This window comes from Castanea sativa, chromosome 2 (assembly GCF_040712315.1).
Source record: "Castanea sativa cultivar Marrone di Chiusa Pesio chromosome 2, ASM4071231v1".
Lineage (NCBI taxonomy): Eukaryota > Viridiplantae > Streptophyta > Magnoliopsida > Fagales > Fagaceae > Castanea > Castanea sativa.
In genome coordinates this window covers 43,411,963-43,431,827 of record NC_134014.1, presented here as the reverse complement: position 1 = coordinate 43,431,827, position 19,865 = coordinate 43,411,963, and the positions used below count along the sequence as shown (strand labels likewise).

General features: G+C 33.9%; 1 pseudogene; it reads left to right on the top strand.

Annotated features, from left to right (window-relative positions):
- Positions 1-1,446: 1,446 nt before the first annotated feature.
- On the top strand, positions 1,447-18,491 carry LOC142625374 (putative acetyltransferase At3g50280; annotated as a pseudogene).
- The last annotated feature ends 1,374 nt before the right edge of the window (positions 18,492-19,865 follow it).

Sequence of the window (19,865 nt, the reverse complement as noted above, 5' to 3'; positions counted from 1 at the left end):
TTTACATTTATTTCTTGCAGATTTCTTATCCATCATGTTTGTCAAACTTAATTCGGTTAAATGGATCATTCCCTGCTTGTACCGATAAGAACAAAGAAATTTGTTGTACATGGCGACTATCTATAGACTTTCTTAGGTCCTGTAGATACTCTGTTTAGAATAATGAAAAGGTGTTTTGCTTTGTGCTTGATGTCATATCAGCTTGATGCATTCTCGGTTGCTGTTTTGGCAACTTGTTCTCAATAAAGATTTCCATTGATTATCCACAAAAAAAAAAAAAAGTTGCTTCGTTCATGGATATGCAACTAGTCCTAGTAACTTTTGTCACATATATGTACAATGCTTTCCGAAACCGCGAACAGATGACAAGATGTGCATCCCTAAAAAATTAATTTAGCAAAACTTATTGCTTCATTAAACTGTTTTAGGCATGTCAATTTGTTAGCAGCAGCAGCAGCAGATCAAAGAAGAAAACTTTGGCCCACTTTGGGGGCAGTGGCGGGACCACCCAGGGTGGTCCCATGGCCACCTGAAAAAAAAATTATATATCATAATTTAAAATTTTATATTTATTTACCTTTAAAAAAAATTTTGGGACCATCTTGAATTTTTTTTATGTCAATAAAATTAAATTTTGGTCTATAATTTGAGCAATTTAACAATATATTGGGGTCTTTCAAGCAAAAAGGAAAAACTCAAAAAAAAAAAAAATTTTGAACTAAAATCTAAAAAAAAAATTATAATAAAACTACTACAAGCTGAACAGTGGCTTGATTCTTTCGACTAAACATACTGCCCAATACAACACAATTTTCAACATTTTATTTTTTTTTATTATAATATTATTTTTCCTCATCAGACTTATATTACTTACTTCTCATTTTTAATTATTATTTTTGTTTATTCTTAACCACACACGTCTTCTGTCTCATTGATTTTTACACTTCATACTTTTAAATTTTATCTTATTTTCATCTATACTTTTACATCTACGTTTTGTCTTCCTCCTTGTTCGTAATTTCTGTGTCTTCTACCAATGCAGTGCCTCTTCTCAAGTTTCGAGTTTCAAATTTCTCAATACAAATTTTTTTTAGCTGTAGGTACTTTTGTTCATTTCATTTATTTTCTTTTCTTTTTCTTTTGAGGTTTTTTTGGTTTACAAAATGCAAATTTGTTTTGGTTTTAAGAACAATTTTTTTTTCAAGTAAAAACTTCATGCCAGCCGAATCTTGAATTTTAGTTGATATTTACCAAAACACTCTGAAACACTCGAAATAGACCAGAATGACTTGAAATTTTTTCCGAAGTGGAATAAGGTGGGTTACTATTCCGGTTTGTTTACCGCATAGTATTTTCTGGCCGTTACGGCTGGAATAGAATGTAATTAATAACATTGAATCAAACCTAATTACCTAAAGGCTAAAAAGAAATAAAATTGTGTAATTTATGCTTTCTAAGGAATACTCTGAACAAAATTCTTGGAGCCGCTACTGCTTTGGGAATGCAGTGCATGCGGAGCTAGTCACAAGCACATCAAGGGAATTGATAGAGCACGGTCTCGGCTGGGCAGCTTGGCGTATAAACAATATGATTGCTTCAAAGACAACACAAGAAGTGAGAAAGTACGTTCTTGGATGATTGGGTGAAAAATCCTAAGGTGGTGAACCAAAGCCCCCTCACATGTGCTTCATTATTGATTTTAGGAAGCTCGCCATGGTTCGACATGTAACGGTAATGACTTTGGCTGGGGAAAACCCGTGGCTCAACGTGGTTCTGGGCATGAATTTGATGGGATGTTAGTTGTGTGTCCTGGGAATAAGGGAGAAGGTAGTATTGATTATTTTGAAGTTAGCATGTTGCCTGAGACACTAGATGCTATGAGAGAGGATGCAGAGTTTATGGAGGCTGTGGCCACATGAACCTATAATTACTTCTATCTAGCACTGTGTGACTTTTGTTGGAAGTGGTAGACCAAATCGTGTCATTTGATTTTTTATGACAATTTTATGTCTTTGTATTTTTCACGTTCTAGAATTTTTTTTTGGTTATGAATTGAAAAGTCATTTGAATAAAGATTACTCTTGTAATCTCATTTGGTTGGAAACTCTATAAAAGGAGAAGAGGTGTGGTATGAAAGAGTGAGGGAAAAAAAATGTAGAGTTCTCAAGGTAACAACCTAATGTCTTCTAGCTAGTATGTGTGAGAAAATTTTTGGAGACTGCTTAAGGCAGTAACCTTATTTGTGAAAGTTCTGTTCAAGGCAGTAGCCTTATTTGTGGAGAATTATGTACAAGGCAGTAACCTGATTTCTCCTTATTTATGAGTTTGAGCTTTGAAGTACTCTAAAACTATCATTTTCCCTCTTTCTTGTGAGTGTTTATTTTCAGTAGGCTTTGCAAAGCCAATTAGAATGGTATCAAAGCTTTCGCCATTCCAACAACTTTACTATATGGATGCTTTTTGATTAATTTACGTTCTTGGGATCTTTAATTGGTCAAATTAGACCATCTTGTTTGTGAAACTTATTGGTATATTAGAATCTAGTGATGTTCACTTTATGCCCTTCTTGTTGCTTGGTAGATGGATGTGCCACTAGTCTTGGTTTTTTGCACATTTATGTACAACTAGTCGCATATCAGCGCATTGCGCGTGATAATTTTTTTAGGATAGTCTCATTAAATATTTTATTAATACTTTAATTTTAGTTATTAATCATTGGTTTTTCATTAGTTTTTAAGTTAATAAAAGCCTTAAATATACATTTTTTTTACCTTTATACATGCGCGCGCGCACACACACACACACACAGTGAATCTTTACACATACTTTTAAGAAAATTCTATATATTCTACTTTTTTGGATGCGTAAAATTAAAGACTACTACTCCATAATGATAGTGACTAATTAATTTTATATTTTTTTTAGTAATCTCATTTGTAACGCTTCTTACCATTATCATATATTTACTAACTGATGATTTGCATAACAAAGACAATAAATGAGAGGTAGCATTGTTCATTAGATTTTCGAAAGTAATAGTCTATGAAAATTATATATATATATATATATATATATATATATATATATATATATATATATACACACATAAAATAAATAAGGTTATATGAAATGTCAAAAAATGGATTTTTAAATTTTCTAACTTTATTTCTTATGTAATTTCTACTACTATCAGAGAATATCTCTTTTTTAATTATGATTAATATGGTTTCCATAGTTAGAGTTTGATTAGTTTTAAATTTAAATTTAGTACTATGATTGAATTTTTTTTTTTTGGATACAAGATAGAATTATGTTCTAGTCTAATCTAAGTGTATATGTGTGTGAAGCTCCCTCCTGAAGACTTGAACCCCGACCCTTGCCTCCCACACCCCACAAACACTTATACTTGTGGAGTGATCATCGCACCAAGGGTATGCGGTGGTAGTACTATGATTGAATTTAATTGTTGATTGTTGATTTAATTTTTTAACTGAATTTAACTATTTATGTTACTACATTGTAAAGTTTTTAATGTCTCCACACGGTAATCTCTATTATTTTTTACTTCTCCTTACAAACTCTTTGTTCTCCAATCAACGATGATCAATTGACATTTGATTTTTTTTTCTTTATCTACTCTTTATTACTTTGTATTGGTTTTTTTTATACCATCTCTCTCTCTCTCTCTCTCTCTCTCTCTCTCTCTCTCTCTCTCTCTCTCTCTCTCTCTCTCTCTCTCTCTCTCTCTCTCTCCATTGGCAACCTATCATTTTCCAAAATTTGATGATGATTCTATGACATTAAATATGCATTATTAGTTTTTTTTTTTTTTTTTAATTTAGTGTTTCTTACTTGATTTGTTTTGTATTTCATTCTTCCTTTGATGCATTGGGTGTGAGAATCAGTGTTTCCCATGCATTACTCCACTTAATGTGGACAATTTTATTTATTTAATTTAGGCAAAATATTATAATTTAAATTTTTTAAAATAAAAAGGAGTGGAAATATAAATAATTTAATGATATATATGGGGGATGTGGCTGAATTTAAATGTTAAATAAAATGATATGAGAAAAAAAAAATACATAACAATAAACACTAATGTAAGGTCGGAATTTGTACCTAAGCCCAACAAGAGGAAGGGTCTCGGCCCAAAGAGCCTAATACAATAAATTTGTAGAGAGTGAGTTAGAAATCTTGTTTCTAATGAGCTTCAATGACAACAACAGTGACCCAAGATTACAAAATGATAAGGATGGATTAGTTTGTATGATGAAAGTTGTCATCGGACTCAAGCCGAGGACTAGATTCTTATATTTCTTATGTCTTAAAGATTGATTACAGATATTCAGTCTACAGTATTTTTTCTCCTTCCTTCTCGATCCCCTTCCTCTTGTTGGGCTTAGGTACAAATTGCGACCTTACAACTAACTTATCCAAATAATTCTATGTAATATATTAATAGTACATTCTTATATACTATTTTTAATTATTTATAATGCAATATGATAATATTTACCAATCAAAGTCATAAAAAAAAAATAAAAACTTAAAACACAAAACTAAATCCCATCGACCAAAATAGAGTTCTAAAGAATATAAAACTTTATCAAGCTAAAATAGAGATGCAAGAAAAATAAAAATAAAAATCCACCAAAAAATTGAGGGAGAAAGAGTGGGAAATAACCGCTATTTTGTGAGAGAAAATTATGTAAAGAATGAAAGAGTGAATGACAAATTTATACTAAGAGGGTGATAACAAAAATAAAGGAAGATAAAAGGAAAGAGGAAGAGTGATATCAAGGTAGAATGTTTGGGGAGATGAAAAGGTAAAGAGAAAGAGAAAGTGTAAATGTTAAAAAAAAATGAGTACAATTTGAAGAGCATAATTTTCTTTTATTTGAATTTAAGTAAAATATTACTTTTTTATTTTTTAAAACAAAAAGAGAGAGAAAATATAAATAATTTAATGATAAGGAGGATGTGGTTGAATTTCAATATTGAGTAAAATAGAAGAGAAGAAAAAAAAATTAAAAGATATAACAAGAAACACTAAATTATTTAAATTATGCTATGTAATGGAATACTATTTTATTTTTATCTACTATCTTTAATTTTTTATAATGTAATTGGATAAAATTTAACAATCAAAGAGCAAAATAATAATAATAATAATAACTTAAAACACAAAACTAAATCATATCAACCTAAATTAGAGTTCTTAAAAATACAAAAATTTATCAACCTAAAGCAAAGATGTAATAAAAAAAAATCCACAAAAACATTGAGAGAGAGAGAGAGAGAGAGAGAGCAAAATAGTGTAATTGGATAAATTTAACAATCAAAGAGCAAAATAATAATAATAATAACTTAAAACACAAAACTAAATTGTATCAACCTAAATTAGAGTTCTTAAAAACACAAAAATTTATCAACCTCAAGCGAAGATGCAATAAAAAATAAAAATCCACCTAAACATTGAGAGAGAGAGAGAGAGAGAGAGAGAGAGAGAGAGAACCTTTTTGTGAGAGAAAACTATGCAAAGAATGAAAAAGAGTGACAAATTTATAGTAAGAGGGAAGGGATAAGAAGCAAGGTAGTCAGTTTCGTACCGTACCGGCCGCTACGGCCAATATCTTCCGTTCCGGTGCTTAAAACGGTACAAAAACATCCTCATTTCGTACCGGTTTAAATATCGACAGTATCGGGTGCATTTCGGCTGTACCGGCAGAAATATTAGATTTCGGCCGGAAAATAGATACTGGCCCGAAACAAAACCCAGATTTATTTATAGTTTTTCACTCACCTAAGATAATTTCTTAACAAATTTCACGATCTGATGCATCTCTCTTGTATCTCGATCTCTTTTCTGCTTAGCTTTCCATTTTTCTCCGTGGTCTCTGCCTCTGTGTTCCTCTAATCTTCTTCTTCTTCTTCTTCACTTTTTTATTTCTTAAGTGTTTCTCAAAGAGTCTTGCTTTAGGTGCCCACGTGATGACTGACCAAAGGTAAGGAGCTTGTTGAAATTTGAAATGAGACAAGACTTAGTGGAGGTAAACATGTGGAGGAGATAAAATAAAGAAAAAAAATAAAGAAAGATAAATTGTAAAAGTAAAAGAGAATGAGTGGAGGTGAAAAAAGGTGAGATATTAAAAAAAAATTGTTGGCAGAGGATAGTGGAAAATTGAGATACGTGTACCCAAAAAAATAAATCTTTTCAGTATTTTTACAACAATTTCACAACAAGTTTTATGTTTTAAGTTGTTATAGGTTTTTATTGGTGAGACAAAAAAGTTATTTTAGTGGTAGGTTCAAATTAGAACCAATAAAAAATAGCCACATATGATTTGTTATAAAAGTATTGAGAAAATATTGTGGACGTAGCACATTTATAATATATATTTTTTAAATATATAAAATAGCGGTAAATCCGAAACGGTACACCGGTATTGACCGGTACTGAAATATATCGTTCCGCTGGCCAAACCGGTACAACCTCCGGTACGAAATTGACTTCCTTGATAAGAAAAGACAAATAAAAGAAGATGAATAGCAATATTAAAGTAGAGAGTAGTGGGGAGATGAAAAGGTAAGGGAAGAAGAAAGGTTGAAGAAAAGTGTAAATATTTAAAAAATAAGTGAATGTAAAAAAAATTATAGGAAAATTGGAAATAAAAAAGAAATATATATAGATGTTAAAACTAACAAAGATGAATATGTAAAGTCAATAATCTATTTATATATATATGTAAAAAATAGGAATAAATAATAAATAATAATTATGTGGTGAATGACGTGGTGATGAGGTGGTGCAACAGGAGTTCAGCAACAATAAATTTCACGCTTCAGCTTTTATTAATATATAGATTCTTTAAAAACAAAGAATTATGATGATAAGAAGACATGGGGAATATGTCCCCAGTTAGCAAAACCTATGGCTTGATTAAACTGTTTTGGGCATGTCATAGTGTCAATTTGTTAGCAGCAACAACAGGAAAATAAGAATTACAATTTGTTAGCAGCAATTTTAATTTTGTTAAATTACAATTTTAATCCTTTTTTTTTTTAAGAATAAGAATTATCTAATTAGATTGGGGGTATTTTTTATATTTTTTGAAGGCATAACTAATTTTCTAAATCTTCTTCTCATATATATATATAAGCAGAGATCTCATGTGGGAAAGTATGAGATTTTGCGAAGTAGCGCATTCTATGTAAAGAGAATTGAAATATTCTCATGTGCAACATAAAAGATAAAAACAAATCAAATTTTGATTTTTTGTTTCATTTGGTTTGATGTTTTAAGACTTTTCTAATTAAAAAATAAATATTCTTTGTATCATTTAGTTCAATGTTTCAAGACTTTTCATCCCTCACATAGGCCTGTCCAACAAAACCACAGACCCAACCCACCCGGCCAAACTGACTGAACTCGAACTGGCAACCGCCTGACCCGACTACTTGGTGGTTGATGGCGGGTCCCTGCCATCCCAAACTGATTCCGGCGGGTCGGATGGTGGGTCTTCCCTTCCAAAACCCGATCCACCGACCCGACCGTGTATATAACCCAGTTCTTAGTCATTTTGTATTCTCCACTCCAGTTCAGAGTTCAGACCATCACTGGCTCACTCACCTTCAGTTTCTCTGTCCACTCCCTCTCCCAGCCTCGCCTCAGAGTCTCACGCTCTCGATCTCTCTCACGCTCAATAGCCAACACCATCGCCGATCTAAATCTTTAGATCTTTAAACCTCCACCATCGTTGAGCTACGATTCTCCTTCATCGCACCATCACCGAGCTACGATTCTCCTTCATCACACCATCGACAAGCTACGATTATCCTTCATCGCACCATCGCTAAGCTGAATCTTTAGATCTTCGAACCTCTACCATCGCTAAGCTACGAATCTCCTTCATCGCACCATCGCCGATCTCCAAGTAACAGTCTTTATTTCTTCATTTTAGTTTCATGCAAGTTTTGATATGCTATTATTTCTCTCTATTTCTGTCTGGGTTCTTCGGATTTGTGGTTACTAATATTTGGGTTTGTAGATTTGTTCTTAAGATTTGTGAAATTTGTACCAAGTTTTGATTTTGTTTTTAGTCTTTTGGTCGAGTCGGGTTCAATCGCCGTCCACTCGAGCCCGATTTGACTCGACCTGTAGTTTTTCGCGGTCTACAGCGGGTCCGCCGTTCTTCAACCTAATAAAGTCGGGTCGGTTCCGGGTTAAGCCCAAACCCGACCCGTGGACACCCCTACCTCACACATACACAAGCCTTTTTGCATTTTAATTCACCATTTTCACCATTTTCAAATACACACAAACCAAAAACAATGTCATTTACCTTCAATCTTTTGACGATACCTACTTAACTCTAACATTATATTCATTACTAATAAAGGTCTATAACAATTATGTTATAATACTTATATAATATTCTCCAAAATCATTTTACATAAAACATTACAACTTGGTTACTTAATAGTTAATTTTAACTTCAGCACTTAAATAAATATAGTTGCATATGAAACGGTACTAATTTAAATATGAAATTAGCAAGAAAAGAGTATTGGAAGAGTGACAAGAGATACTCTTGCATACGCACATGCATACACATACGCTTAGAGTATTCACATCAAAGATGTGAAAAATGCTAAAAAGTCATTTTTAGCTCTCACCCCTCAAAAACTCATTCACATCAAAGATGCTATATTTAAAATTTTTAACATCTAAGCTACAGGTTGCTGCCATCTTTTTTTTTTTTTTTTTATATAAGATAGAATTTCTACTCCAGTCTAATCTAAGTGTATATGTGTGTGAAATCCCCTCCTTGAGAATTGAACCCCGGCTCTTGCCCCCCACACCCCACAAGCATTTATACTTGTGGAATGACCACTGCACTAAGGGTGCGTGGTGGTAGGTTGCTGTCATCTTTGGCAGCTTACTGTAGCAACAATCTCAAAATAATAATAATTGTTTATTAGATTTCTCTCTCCTCTCTCTCAATAAAATATTCTCTCTCTCTCTCTCCGGCCTTCTCACTTTTTTCTTTCTTTCTTTCTTTTTCTTTTTCCTTCTTCTCCAGTGCCTCTTTCTCTCTCTCTCTTCTTCTCTAGCACCTCTCTTCTTTCTCCCTTTTGGGTCGGCGTTCTTGGCTTTTTTGGGTTGAGATCGGAGAGGCTGTTGAAGGAAAAATTCTGGTTTTGTATCTTATACAAAACACATAGTGGAAGCAACAAACAAGAATCTATTTCATTCATGATTGATAACGTACACTATGTAAATTTCAGAATTTAAGAACAAGATAGCGTACCTTGGTGTGGAGAAATTCAAAACAAAAATTAGAAGCACTTGGGAACACTTTTAATCTTCACTCCAATTTCACTTTACGCCCAAGATGTGTGGTCTCTCAATCAGTTTTTCAAAGGGAGAATGAAAGTGTGTCTTACACTCTCTCACACACTGTTTCTTATGTTTCTCCCTTTATAACTAACTGATTATCTAATTGGGCTGGCCTATTGGGCCTTTCTAATTGGTTTTAGTGTGTGGCTTGGAGTAGGACCAATAAGACACTAGCTCCAATGGGCCTTGGGCTTTTCCGTCAACTCTTGACAAGTCCAAAATTACCATTAATTATATTTAATACCACTATATAAACATAATTGCACTCTAGGCCTTATTAATAAATTATATCCCAAGACTTTATTATACATGTAATCCCTTCATAAAATATTCGTAGTAACACAAAGTCATAAATGTAGACTGTCACTTTGTAAATTACTACATTTTATCCTTGAGTACCCGGTTTAATCCTTTAAAGTTATTCATTATATATTTATGAAATCCAATTTCATAAATATATACTTTAGTAATTTATATCTCCATCAAGAGACTATGGTTAGGCCTAACTCTCTGAATAACTGAATCCATTAAACTTATCTCAAGGGAATATTTTATATCTCCATCAAGAGACTATGAATTCTATCTTGAGAATATATGTTCCATCAACACTAAATGTGGCTGCCCAATATACTGCGGTTTTAACCGTCACTTCAGATCTCACTCCTGATATATCAAAGCAATCTACACTTCATGATCAGGTCCATTATTCTCTCAGGATTAAGAGTTCATGCAAATAGAAGTCGTGAGATTTGTTATTCATTTGACAGTCATTAGGAGAATAATAAATCTCACAGCGGTCCTGTTCAATATGTTTTAACTCTTAAAACATATCAACATATCAACTAGAAGTCTCCACTTCCATGATCAAGACAAATCATCTTAGTTGACACGTTATAGTCTTCGCAGATGAAATGCCCAATTTCATCACCGATTACGAACTATAAATTTTGAGTTTACAAAGAACTTGTGATTTACATCTTCTGTGACTTTTCACATAAATCACATACAATGCATCTCATGAACTATATGATAATGTCTCATATTCATGTTACCATTATTTTAGATAATAATAAAACAACTTTATCAATTACAATATTAAGTCACACATCATGTCATACATAATATCATACATAACATCATACAATAGGATTTAAGGGCACTAATCCTAACAGCTTTGTGGGTGGTGGTCGTTTTTGTGGCTAGGTGGGTTTTGGCCAAGGTTAAGATCAAGGCGGGTGAGTTATGGCTGGGGTTAAGATCACCTGGGTGGGTTTTGGTTGGGGTTGAGACTAGGGTGGGTGCAGGGACGGAGCTAAGACTTATAGTTAGGGGGGGCAAAAGTATAAACAAATTTTTTTTTGAAACTTCGAATAAGCATTCATTTAGAAGAGAAATGCTATGTACATAATATTTTTACTATATTTTCACAACAAATCCTAAGGTTTAGGTTATTATTGGTTGTTATGAGTGGGCAAAAAAGTAATTTAAGTTGTAGATTCAAATTAGAACCAATAACAACTTACCGCATGTGATTTGTTGTGAAAATATTGTAAACGTAGCACTTCTCAATTTAGAAAGTTAAGCTTTTTTTTTTTTTTTTTTTTTTTTTTACCTTTTTTTGGGTGTCTTGTGTGTTGTCAGATGTGTGTGGGTGTTCACTTAGACTAGTTAGAATTGGCTTAGGATTTTTTTATTTTATTTTTTGTTTGTGTTTTGCATGGATTTGTTTTGGGGTGTTGTTTGGGCTTAAGTTTGTTATTGGTAAATTTTGTTCTTGAGCTTGTTAAATTTATTTCAGATTTTAAATCAATAAAAAATTTTATGGCCTTTAAAAAGATCAACAATATTGTTGAGAGGGCAAAGTGCAAATTTATTTAAACAAATTGCTAAAATCAATACATACATGCATGCACACACACACACGCACACACACACACATATACACTAAAAAAAAATTGAAAAAATTTGGGGCAAGTCCAACTATAGTTCCGTCACTGGGTGGGTGAGTTTTGGCTGGGGTTAAGATCGGCTGGGGTTGAGATTGGGGTGGGTGGGTGGTTCTGGCAGAGGATTCTTTTCTTTTATTTTTTTTTTTTGGTTTCATTAATGTTTGTAGGTTTGTTTGGTTGCTGAGAAAATCAGGAAAAAGGAATGAAAATTTTGGGTTTCATTGATTGTTGTTGCTTGAAGTTAATCTAAAATAAAGGGTTGTCAATTTTTTTGGTGGTTTGTGGGAGGAGTATGATGGATTGTGGGTGGTTGGCTGTGGGTTTGTGGAGATGGTGGATGGTGGGTTGTGAGGGTGGCTGCATCAGATATTCATATCAGACAAAGAGAAAGAGGGAGAGAGAGAAATCAATTAAAAAATGATTACTTTTTAGTTGAGGTGTGAAAATAGAACCTTTGATGTTAGATAAATTGTAAAATGAGATGTTAAAATAAATAAAGTAGTGTTTTGAGATATTAAATGCTAAAATTTTTAACATTCATGATGAGAATGCTCTTACATAATTATATATGCAAAAGTACAACTATGAGTTTTCTAGATATATCAAAACAAAATTATCAAAAAAGTTGGAGCGCACTTGTTTGGCACCTAATATATATTTTGAGCATATATTAGGTGCCAAGGTAACCCACTATGGATCTTTTAAATATATTCTAGATCCTCACAGGCTTGTATTATTTGGTTTGAATGTCACCACCTGGTGGCATGCCATATGTCCCTCAAGAAGGAGGAAATGTATTATATGTGATTATCGGGAAAAAAAATTACTATACACTTTCAATATATGGTGATAATGTGACGTTCTTTTCTCCCACATTTTATAATAGAATCCATTTTTAACTTGTCATCTCAACTAATTAAGTGCAAAAAGTTGTTTTCATGGCAAAGATGTAACCGTATAAAACCTATTTGAAATCGTGTTTTTAATTCATAATTTCAGTTGAAATTCATGTGCGTACGGATGTATGTGAAGAAGTGTTTATGTAATTAACATAATTTTGTGTGTAGTTTAAACTAGTGTAGATAGTGTTAAACATCAATTAGTGATTATGTATCTCAATCTTTCGTGCTTCTCATGATCTATTTCTCTGTTAATTAATTCCTTCCTCTTCCACTCACACATAACTGTCATAGTTTTTACTTGGTTTGCTTCCTATCCACCAGTACCATCCGAGCTACGAGTCACAATTACTCAGCTACAAGAATCGAGTTAATCCCATGGGATATCAACCTTCTCTTTCAAGGTTCTATTCAAAGGGGACTGCTCTTTCTCAAACCTTCTTCATCTTCAAAAGAACAACAACTTGAAGATAACAATGTGATTGATCACCTAGCATCCTCCCTCTCCCGCACATTGGACATATTCTATCCCCTTGCTGGCCGCCTTGCCATGATCGAAAGCAATCGTGATAAGACAACTTCCTTCTTCATTGACTGCAATAACCATGGAGTCCAGTTCGTTCATGCAGCTGCAGATGGTCACTGTGGCTGATATCCTTGAGCCCATCTATGTTCCCCAGATTGTCGATTCCTTCTTTCTTATGAATGGTGTTCTGAACTACCAAAGCATTCCCAACCCCTTGCTCTCCGTGCAAGTAACTGAGCTTGTTGACGGCTTCTTCATTAGTTGCACACTAAACCATGTGGTTGGTGATGGAACTACATTCTGGCATTTCTTCAACAATTGGTCTGAGATTTCTCGAGGCTCCTGTGAGAAACTGCAACCTGATCCCATATTTGAACGTTGTGGTTTTGACGCTATCATCAACTTTCCCATATTCACATACCAAAACCCCAAGCAGTAAAGGCTGAGGAGTTCACTCCACCGCTGCAACGAAGCCACTTTCACTTTACAAAGGAAAAAATCACCGAACTAAAAGCAAAGGCCAACAATGAAATGGGCACCAAGAATATCACATCTCTGCAAGCACTCATGGGTCATTTTTGGTGATCTGTGACTCGCAGTCGGTGTCTGGATTCTGATGAAGAAGTTAAGTACATGATAGCTGTGGGGACGAGGCAAAGAATGCAACCTCCATTGCCAAAACTGTACTCTGGGAATGCGGCTCAATTAGGGGTAGTCACAAGCACAGTAAGGGACCTGGTAGAACACGGACTCGGCTGGGCGGCTTTGGGTATAAACAATATGATTGTGTTATGTCTGAAGAAAGGAGTGCACTATTAGCTATTGCCGTGGTTGGATAGTTATTGCATTTGAAATTCGTATTTGGATTACTATGGAGTTGCTGCTACATTCGTATTTGAATTATGGTTATCTAGATAAGGTTACATTTGAATTGGTATTTGTAATTGAGTTTCTAAGAAGTTGAGTCCCTTTAGGATTATTTGTTAGTATTTGAATATTCATAGGATTATCTATTGTTATCTGTTTGTCATTTGAATTCCTAGGAATTGTATTTAACATAGAAGGCAATGAATAAAGCGGCAGAGAATTATTATCCCAATTTCCTTCTATTTTCTTATTTAGGAGACCAGTCATCTCGAATATGACGAAACAACTATCTATTCAATTAGAGATTAAACCCAGTCATAACAGATTGCTTCAAAGACACCACAAGAAGTGAGAAAGTTCTTAGATGAGCAGGTGAAAAATCCTGGGAAGGTGAACTTTAGCGGCTCAGCAACAGTAGCGACTCCAGGAAATTTTTTTAGGGTGTTCCTCAACAAGCATAAATAACACAATCTAATAAAAAGAAAATTTTATATATTGACAACAACAACAACAACAATCAAAAAACACGCAAATACATAAAATTTACAATTGCCTTTTACGAGTTTTCATATCTTGAAATCGTTGCATGATAGTCTCATTATCAATGCTACAAGCTACATCTTTTTCAGTATACACAACCAAGCAATCATTCATCGACTGATCTCCCATTCGATTGTGCATTTCATTCTTTATATATTTCATTTCTGAAAAACTTCTTTCTACTGTTGCAGTAGCAACTGGAAGGGTCAAAGCTAATTTCACAAGCAAATAGACTAATGGATACGTCTCATGCTTCCTTGTGCTCACTAACTTTTCAGCAAGTTCCCTGACTCCTTGAAGCTCTAAAAAGAAGTCATTGCTGCACATATCAAAAATGTAATTCTGAAGTTGAGAGTCAAGTGCCAAAATATCTATCCCAAGAAAATCAGAGGGATTGAACTTAGCTAGACGTATCAACTTTTCCTTATCGAAAGCCACAAATGAATTACTTAGATTCAAGCAAGCCATACAAAGTAGCAAATCGGTATTCGCCTCAGAAAAACGATTGTTAAGCTCTTGAAGTTGCATATCTATGACTGTGTAGAATAGTTCAACACGATAATGATGTAAATTTGTATTTTGTTGAGTGTTGCGTCGCGGCCTCCCACAAACTACAAATATTTCATCCATGTTCAAGATAGAAATATCATGTGTGGTACAAAATGAAAACACTTCAGTCAATAAAGATTCTCATTCATCATCTCTCATCACTTGTAATCGTTGCTTAGACACTTTACCAAGATCCATAGCATTTACTATATCCTAATTATTTTTTTTTGCAATGCTATTAACAACTCATTTGTGATCCCTAAAATATTTTTCATCAAGTGTAGAGCAAAGACAAATTCAAAAGATAGAATTGACCTCATAATAGATCGAGCTTCAACTTTTTGGTCGGAGAGGCCATCTTCTTCAATAATCTCAAGTACATCAACAACAGCAGAGAACATCAAAATCAAGTTGAGAATAGTCCCATAATATGATCCCCAACGTGTATCACCAGGGCGTTTAAGATTTGTCTCTTGATTCAAACCTTACCCACTTCTATGTACACCATTCTCTAAATCTTTTTTAATTTTGGCAAATTGTGCATCTTGAAGAGCATCTCGTCTCTTACAAGAGCCTCCAACAACAGTTACTAAATTACTAACCACATAAAAAAAATTAGCAATGTTAATGTGATTTTTAGCAACGGCAACAAGTGTCAATTGAAGTTGATGAGCAAAATAATGAACATAAAATGCTGACTTATTCTCTTTCAAAATTAAAGTTTTGAGACTATTGATATCACCTTGCATATTACTAGCCCCGTCATAACCTTGCCCACGTAGATTCGATAAACTCAAATTATGTTTACAAAGTAAACATTCAATAGCATATTTGAGTGACAAAGCGATGGTACTTACTACATGTACAACACCAAGGAACCGCTCTATAATAATTCATTTTTTGTTCATATAACGAAGAACGAGAGTCATTTGTTCTTTCACTGAGATATCACATGACTCATCAACTAATATTGAAAAGAACCCATTGTCAAGATCCTTGATGATGACTTTGGATGTTTCACGTGCAATTGCATTCACAATGTCTTTTTGAATATCAGAGTGGGTAAGCTTGCAATTTTTCGGAGCATTTTGCAACACTTCTTTGATAGATTCATTGTGATCCCCCAAAAATTGTAGAAGCTCAAGAAAATTTCCTTTATCACTTGAACCTTGAGATTCATCGTGACCACGAAAAGCTAATCCTCGGCATAAAAGGAATCTTATGCAATCGACTATTGCATTTAATTGAACCTGATATTCAAATTTTTCTTGATTTGATTGCTTGACAAAAACACTTTGAATGTGTTGCTTTTTGTTCAGTAGATCTTTACCTTTCTTGACAGTTTGGTTATGAGCACTATTAACTCCTCCAACATGGGACTCTAACTTCATAAGCTGATTCCAAAGTTTGAATCCCTTTATTACAAAAGTCTCACCTCCTCGTTGCTTACCAACATCTTGCCCAAATAGGTAGCAATAAAAACAAAATGCTACATCCTTGTCTATACTATATTACAACCATTTTCTACCTACATACCACTCGAATCTAAATCGACGGGGGCTTTCCAGAAAAATTTGATAAAGGGAAATCATGAGCAGGTTGACAAGGGCCTTTTGTTAAATAATGTCTTCTTATTTCATCATGATTATTAGGATGATAAAATGATATCTTTTGTTGTAGCCCAAGATTTGAAGGAAGATTTTCTAAGTTAAAGTCAACACGAATTCGCTTAGAAGATGAAGATTAATCTTGCACAGGAGATGAATCTTGCATAGGAGATGAATCTTGGGTACGTGGTTTTCTTATCAAATATTTGTCCATAATTCTAGTAAAAGAATAAATAATAAACTATAAGTTCATTTGAAATATTAATAAAATTATTAATTATTGTTGTTTAGTTGTTTCATTAATTTGTTTTTCTTTTATAAACTATAATTTGTTATATTGTTGTTTTATTAATTATAAAATTATTAATTATTGTTTAGCTTAACATAATTTATTTGTTTGTCTTTTATAATGTATTGGTTAATTATGCTGCTTTAATTATTGTTTTTAGCCTAACAATAAACTATATTGCTTTAATTTATTTGTCATTAATTATATTACTTTAATTTGTTATATTGTTACCACCGCACACCCTTTGTGCGGTGGTCACTCCACAAGTATAAATGCTTGTGGGGTGTTGGGGCCAAGGGCCGGGGTTCAAGTCTCCAAGAGGGAGCTTCACACACATATACACTTAGATTAGGCTAGAGTAGAAATTCTATCTTGTATAAATAAAAAAATAAAAAAATTTGTTATATTGTTTACACTAAAAGAACCATTAATGTGCACATTACACTAAAAGAACCATTAATGTGCACATTACACATTACTGTGCAGCAGCACAGTAATTAAAGCAAAGCAATGTAATGTGCAGCCCGGCCCCCCATGTGCCCATCTACCCCCACCCCACTCAACACACAACACAAGCACGCCTAATGCCCCTGCCAATCAGAAAATTTCACAACACTAAAAGACAATTAATATAGAGACCAACACACTACACACACCAACACCAACATCAACATCAACACCAACGGATAAGATAAAATGATAAACTCATAAAAGCCAAATTCAAAAAGTCAAAAACAGACAAAAAATTAATAAAGTTAAAGACTTAAAAGATAAAGTTCGGCCAAAATGAGCCAATCACAAACAGACTCATAGTTTAAGAATCAAAAGAGTAAAGAGAGAGAGTTAGTCTTATTAATGATAAAGAATAAAGAGAGAGAGAGAGTTTAATTCATTCATAATTTTCATTTCATTCAGAGAAAGAGAGAGAGAGAGAGAGAGAGAGAGAAGTATCTTGAGGGAGGGATGACGGCGATAAGGGTTAGCGACGAGCGACGACGATGACACGGAGGGGCGAGCGAGTGAGCTGTGACGATGACGACGCGGAGGGGCGAGCGAGTGACAATGACGATCTGGACCGATCCGATTCGATCCGACGAGCAAGCTATGATGATCCAATCTCCGACAAATGAGCTGTGACCGATCCGATCTCCGTCTGTTGGCTTTAGCTCAAGCGGCGTTGCTGTGACTGATCCGATCTCCGTTTGCTTTAGGTTTCTTTTCTTTTCTTTTTTTTTGGATAATGCCTTTAGTGATTTCTGATTTAGACCTTTAGGGACTGACTGACTGAGGCATTGCTCTGTGTTTTTTTTTTTTTTTGGAGAATCCATGGGTTTGCTAACCTACCTCTGTAATCTGTTGGGCTTGCCGTGGGCTTGGCTCTGTTATTTTGTTTATTTTTTATTTAGATTTTAGTTCAAAATTTTTTTTGGGCTTTTTTTTTTTTTGGCTTGAAAGTAGAACATATAATTCTTTTTTTTTTTTTAATTTGAGGGTGTTCCTAATTCTGTGATTGGGGGTGTTCCTACTATAGAGCAAATATAAAAAATTAAAAAAAAATTTCAAGTTTTTTTTTTCGAGTTAGGGTGTTCTTAGGAACACCCTAACTTGCACGTAGCATTGCCTCTGCTCAGCAATAAGTAATATATTGGTCTTAGGAAGCTCCCCACGGTACAACGTGTATGGTAATGACTTTGGTTGGGGAAAACCCATTGCCTTACGGTTCTGGGACTAAAGTTGACGGGAGGTTACTTGTGTTTCCTGGGAAAGAAGAGGGTAGCATTGATTTTGAAGCTTGCCTTTTGCCTGAGACTCTAGATACTATGAGAGAGGATGCAGAGTTTATGGAGGCTGTGTCCACGTGAACTTATAATTACTATGGGTGGCTTTGCTTTTTAATCTTTCATGTCTCACTGCCATTCTATCAATTTACTTTCCTGGGATCTTTTGTCGAATATTTTTTTAATTTGTGTTTGCATGTATTTCTTGCAGATTTTTAATTAGGCTTGTTTGTCAAACTTATTGGTTATACAAGGATCTACTGCTATTTGTGCCTTCTATGTTGCTTGGTTGATGGATGTGCCACTAGTCATGGTTTTTGCCATACGTTCAATGCTTTAAAAACAAAGAATTGAGATGAGAAGAAGACACGGTGCATCCCTAGTTTAGCAAAGTACAAGTAGGATGGCCAAACCCATTGGGTAATTAATGAGTGTCCGACCTGAAAGATAATCGAGTGGGATTTTACCCGGCTCGAAATTATCAAGTCGGGTTTGAATATTACTCGAACTCAACCTGTACTATTTAAAAAAACAAAAAAACAAAAACAAAAACAAAAGAAGGTGTTTCAGGCCTTCAGCTAGTTCAATAATGAAGAAGGGTAAATGTGTTATCATTTCCAGATTTTCTTATACTCTCTTTCACTCTCTAAGGCAAAAGACAACATTTTTTGCTCAAAGGAATCGTGCTAATTAATCAGTACTTTTTGTTTTGTTTCAATCCAGAACTTGATGGTTTTGCTCCATGTTACATAATCTACAGATGTTCTTGCTCAGAATTCAATTCCAAGGTTTGATTTTCTCTTGTTATTCTTTGTAAAATTATATTGTAAATTTTGTGATTATTCTTCGCTAGGGAGGTCAAACTTTTTTAGTTGAGTTATAAGTTACTTATCTATTTGTTTATTTGGCTTAAGTCCGTGTCTGGGGTCTTTGAGTCCAGAGGTCATTTTTGTTTGATCTTGCTAAATTATAAGGCTTTGATTTGATTATGGCAAAGGGCACATGAGAAGGTTTAAGAAAAAGAAACAGTAGAAGTATAGTGCCAGTTTTAGTAAATTTCAAGTCTCTGATCATGTTCTTATGAGGTTTCTTGAAAGCCGTTGAGCTTTGTGGCTCCAGGAAACTTCAGTTATACTCCTGTCTTGATCATATACTGCATCATGTACTCGTCCATGTTTTTGTATCTATCAATTTACTTCAACTTTGGGTCTTGTTTAAGGTAGTAGTCTAGATGTACAAAATCACTATACTGCTTCCTTTATAGAGCCTCTTATCTTACAACTCCTTTTTATATAAAATCACAACTTGGTTTTGAGCTTTTGGAAGTGAAATGTTTTGAATATGAAGTATTCCTTCTCCACCACTGAAGTTTGTCAATTGTTTGGCCAAGATGTGTTATATTTCTTTTGTATATAGTTTCATAAAATTTATTATTAGCTTAAAATTATTATTTCTTTT